Raw genomic sequence first — 6,186 nt, forward strand, 5'->3', positions numbered from 1 at the left:
GTTATTTTTTGTATTTGAATAAATAAAGAGTTTGATTGACATTGGGGTCAAGAAAGAGTTTTTTATTTTATAAACTTCAGTTAATTATAGTTTAAATATTGTTTTGCATCTATTTTATACTCCTTGTTTATTCATTTTGGATTATATTTTTTGTTAATTATATAAAATTTTTAATCAAACAAGTTAAATATAATTTTAACAAAAAATATATCCAAAGATGAATAAAATATAAAAAAAGAATTATAAAAATAGATATAAAATAATATTTAAACTATAATTATCTTTAAAGAGACATAAAATTAAAAAAGAAGAAACAAAAGCTCTTGTTTTGTTATTTATTATTATCAATCCAAATAACATTTTTATTTCACTATAAAATAACTACAGCACTTTTTATATATATACTATTTCAAATGTCCTTAAACTATAATTTTCTTTCCAGTGGTCACAAATAACTATAAACATAAACATTTAAAAGGTTATCATCTCGTCCACATTTATTAAAAATTAAATGAATGAATAAGATAGGTTTTATGAGAAAAGAAAAATCCAAAAATTATCCTTAACTATATTCAAATATTTTCTCTAAAAAGAACTACTTCAATTTTAAATAAATAACATAACAAAACAATAACAAAAGTTACTCTCACTCTTTTCCTCATAATTAATTAAAAACTAAACACCCAAAGATACAAACTTTTCATCACAAATAAACGAATAAAATCAGGTTGCAAGTTCTATAAAGAAAAACCATAACTTCATATCAAAGCAATATTCATTTTAATCCTTTAATCCTTAATATATCAATCTAACAAATCAAAATAACAATAATATATATATATATATATATATATATATATAAACATGAATAAAGACAGAGTTGATAAGTCATTTTTAAATTGCAACTTTTATAGAAAAAATACTATTTCATATGTCATTTTATTATATAGTAATAATGCAACTCTGTCACTCATTTTTAAATTGCCTTTCCAAGGGGCACACCACACCTTCATTGTCTTTCCAAGGGTCACACCAAGACCATACTAATAAATTAAAGGGTATCATTAATTTAGCCACATTTATTAAAATTAAAAAATAATAATTTATTTTTTTAAAAGAATGCATATGATAGGTTTTATGAGAAAAATATCCTTGACTATATGCAAATATTTTCTTTGAAAAATAATACTTTTAATTTTGAATAAATAACACAACAAAAACCATAATAAAAGTTATTCTCACTCTTTTCCTCATAATTTATTAAAAACCAAACACCCAAAAATACAGGCTTTTCCTAAAAATAAACGAATAAAATCAGGCTGCATGTTATATAAAGAATATCCATAATTTGACAAATCAAAGTAATCATTTTAACCCTTTTATCTCTGACAAAAATTATCAATCTAATAAATTATAAATAAATATATATATATATATATATATATATATATATATATATATATATGAATAAAGACGGAGTTCGTCAGTAAAAGAAGACGTCGGGGTGTTTGGTTTATAAAACATGATTCATATTATAAAAATATATATATATATATATAACTTTTAATCAAGATAAGTTAAATATAATTAACAAAAAAAATATCCAAAGATGAATAAAATACAAAAAAAGAATTATAAAAATAGATATAAAATAGTATTTAAACTATAATTTTCTTTAAAGAGACATAAAATTAATAAAGAAGATACCAAAGCTCTTGTTTTGTTATTTATTATTACCAATCCAAATAACATTTTATTTCAAAATTTTTAAAAAATTAAAATAACTACAGCACTTCTATATATATATATATAAATAAATAACTATTTCACATGTCCTTAAACTATAGTTTTCTTTCCAGTGGTCACAACAACATAAACATAAACACTTAAAAGGTTATCATTTGTCCACATTTATTAAAAATTAAATGAATGAATAAGATAGGTTTTATGAGAAAAGAAAAATCCAAAAATTATCCTTAACTATATTCAAATATTTTCTCTAAAAAGAACTACTTCAATTTTAAATAAATAACATAACAAAACAATAACAAAAGTTACTCTCACTCTTTTCCTCATAATTAATTAAAAACCAAACACCCAAAGATACAAACTTTTCATCACAAATAAACGAATAAAATCAGGTTGCAAGTTCTATAAAGAAAAACCATAACTTCATATCAAAGTAATATTCATTTTAATCCTTTAATCCTTAATATATCAATCTAACAAATCAAAATAACAATAATATATATATATATATATATATATATATATAAACATGAATAAAGACAGAGTTGATAAGTCAAAGAAAGACGTCGCTGAATAAGAAAGAAAGGAAAAAAGCACAAAAAGACAAAGAAAATTAAAGAAGGCTTACAAGAAGGCTGAACAGGAATAGAGAGCTGCGTGGAAATAGGGCAGACGAGGGATTTTGTTTATATATGGAGAGAGATAAATTGCACATATGTTGATTGGTGACCAAGAAAGTTATTGAGCTGCTGAAACATGGACTTTGAGATTTTGTTGGAGGGGTATTTTGGGAGTTTTGTGTTAAAACTAGTTGGTTTTCGTTAATATGAAATAAATAAATTAATAAATAATGTTATCGGTGGAGAAGCACAAGTTTGATTTGTCTTTATTGTGCACGTGTGCTGCGCAAGCAAAGTTGAAAATTATACTACAACACTATCCCCGCTGAGGTTCATGACCCGACCTACATCCCTCAGTCTCTTGGAAGCTCTTTCCCTCTCGACCCTGCGTCTCTTCACTCAGTGGCGGACCAAAAATTTGATTTAATTTGGGCTTAAATAAAAATTAATATTTTATATTAATTACAAAAGATAAATTTAAAAGACAATACAAACTAAGTTGATATATTTAAAAGACAATACGAACACAGTTCAAATACAATATATAATAACTGAAATAATAATGAAAAATACAAATACAAACTACATGTCAATACTTGAGCCTATCTTGTTACTGCTATGATCAATAGCTGCCAATTGAATCCTACGAGTTAACATATTTTGAAAATACTGTAAAATATCTTTATTATCAATTTCATTAAATATGTCTTTCTCAATATAGCAAACCAAGCTATCAGTCAAAAAATCATCCTTCGTTTTGTTACGCAAATCGGTCTTGATGATATTCATTGCTGAAAAAACTCCTTCAACTGAAGCAGTTGAAACATGTAAGACCAATGCCAACTCAATCAATCGATAAACTAGAGGATATCTGAGATGTTTTTCTGTTTCAACCAACTTTATAGCAAATTCTCCAATGTTTCCTAGTGAAGAAAAATCAACATTTTTTCCCATATCATATATGTACATCTCTAATTGATCTACTAATGCCATTCGATCCAATTCTGAGAAATCTTCTGGATAAGGCTTGGCAATACGAACTAATTTAACGGCATCGAATCTTGAAAATGATTGTTTTGGATCAACGCAACTTATGCAAGAAAGCAATTCAATAGTAGATTCTGAAAAACAACTATTCATATCTTGCATAATCATATCATGAACTTGACATAACAAATAAATAAAACAAACATTAACCAATAAAAATGTAAAGTTTTATAACCAAAAAAAGTGAAAGTGATATGAAAAATACTAACCGAGTAAAACACCTCAACGCGATAATAAGGCAAATATGTAGTAGTTTGCTTCTCACGCCTTGGATGACCGCTGACCAACAATCTTTCTTCCATATTATTTGGCATCTCAATATCAATTTCAACACAAAACTTTGAAACATTAGCCAACAATTCATCCTATCCATCATTTCTCAATGATTGCAACTTAAACTTGACACCTTCAGCCATGTCTAAAGCATTCACTATATTTTGAATTTTCTCTTGCAAGGCTTGTGACAAGCCATTTGTTATACCTAACATGTTTTTCATCAAAAATAATATGAACATAAATTCAAATCTTTCCATAAGATCAATCAAACCCAAAGCTACACCTTGTTTGTCAGGATTAGTTACATCATCATGAACATTTCCAACAACATCCATTACTGCTGGCCACATCATTAGAAGATGAAGTATTGTATAATAATGAGATCCCCAACATGTGTCTCCAGGTCTTGCAAGGCTTGTCTCTTGATTGCAACCTCTGCGAGTAGAAATTTCACCTTTTCTCTATACGTGTAACTACATTTTCATATCAGTTTGTTGAAGTGCATCTTTCCTTTTACAAGATGCTCCAACCTAAATTGGCAATCATGATCACATAACTAAAGAAGTCATTGATAATAGGTTTTTGGCAAGACCAACAATAACTAATTGAATCTGATGTGCAAAGCAATGAACATACTTTGTATATGGATTATCCTTCAATATAAGTGACTTTAGGCCATTAAATTATCCTCGCATATTAGAAGCTCCATCATAACCTTGACCTCATAACCTTAATAAGGACAATCCGTATTTTACAAAGTAAATTATCAATGGCCTCTTTTAAAATGTGGGATGAAGTGTTTGTCACATGCTCTATGCAAAGAAATCCCTCAATCACTTGTCCACGAGAATCAACATATCTCAAAACAATAGTCATTTGTTCCTTCACTGAAATATCTTTAGCTTCATCAACCATAAGTGAGAAAATCCTATCACCAATGTCTTCAATAATGAGTGATCTCACTTTTTCAGCACAAGAATGCACCAAAGTCCTTTTGAATTTTTTGGAGCAATCAATTGGTTATTCCCAAGAGCATTTTCTTTCAATGTCTTGGCAATTTTATCAACACGTGCACCATACCAATAGAGTAACTCCAAAAAGTTACCTTTGTTCTTGGAACTTGAAGATTCATCATGCCCCCCGAAAAGCTAAACATTGTCTTAACAAAATCACACAATATCTAGAACGGCCGTCAATCTAACACGATAAGCAACTTCCATTTCTGAACTATGTTGTGAGATCTTTTGTGTGACAATTTATCATGGGTACCTGAACAATTCTAATTTATCGGCTACAAAAGTATGAATGCTAGTAACATTTCCTTCATGATCTTCCAATTATTATACCCCATTTTGGAAAACACATCCCTCCCGCTTTGCAATCCAAAAGTTGTTGGTTTAAACAAATAACACCACAAGCAAAATGCATAACCCTTCTCCACACTATATTCCAGCCATGGAAAAAAATCAAAACACGAAGGATTAAAACACTTATATTGATTCCCATATTTCTTCTTTGGAAAGTTGTGAGCCCTCGGTTGATATGGAACTTTTACTACATAAGATCGTCTCGCCTCGTCTTTAATGTTGGCATCATATTTCTCAATTGGCATTCGAAGCCCAGGATCCGCAACTAGATTATTTGGATCAAACTCAACTCTTGCTTATTTTGGACTTGAAGATGTAGTTGTGTTATCATCTTTAATGCTCAACTAGGTGCTTCTTGGCCTTTTAGTCAAAAACTTATCCGTATTAAAAAACCTATATTAAACATAAAAATCTCAACACATTAACAATTTCAAAAATCAATGTTAATCAATTGGAATTCATGATTTCATGAGTGGATGACAATAGATAAAAAAAAATAATGCTCATATTCAATGTGAATCAATAGCTAGTGTACACATTTCAAAAATTTCATGATCAAGATAAATTCATAAAGTAAAACCACCCAAACTTCTTGACTCACTCAAGCAATGAGTTAAAAATGGCACAAATAATTTCAATATACTAGAGTGAGCAAGTGGTTGACACACCATCACCCAAGGCATTAGGCATCTATTTTATGACAAAAATATGAAGGTGATCATCACTGGAAAAATGATGAAGCTCTCTTCTCTTATATGATCAAAAGACTTACAAAATTCCCTTTATTTCTTCTAATTTCTCTCCTCAATCAAAATAAAACCTAATGCCATTAAAAAGGCACTACAATCTTAACAAAGCATAAATGTTAAAATTTTTAAAAACATAGAAACACCACTCACTTCACGGTTGATGCGATGAGCGATCACGCAAAGGTTAGGGGAGAGATCGTAGCAATAATCCACAAATCCTAGGAAGATTGGTAGAGCTGCAGAGGAAACTTAGGATGAGGAAAGCGATGTGGATTTTAATTTTAGAGAAAACAATGAAAGGGGTTCCTCAATTTTGGGGGAAAAACAAAATATAAAACTAATAAACTAATAAAGGACTAGACTACCCTTAACTTAACA

The sequence above is a fragment of the Dioscorea cayenensis genome, chromosome 20 (assembly GCF_009730915.1).
Source record: "Dioscorea cayenensis subsp. rotundata cultivar TDr96_F1 chromosome 20, TDr96_F1_v2_PseudoChromosome.rev07_lg8_w22 25.fasta, whole genome shotgun sequence".
NCBI lineage: Eukaryota > Viridiplantae > Streptophyta > Magnoliopsida > Dioscoreales > Dioscoreaceae > Dioscorea > Dioscorea cayenensis.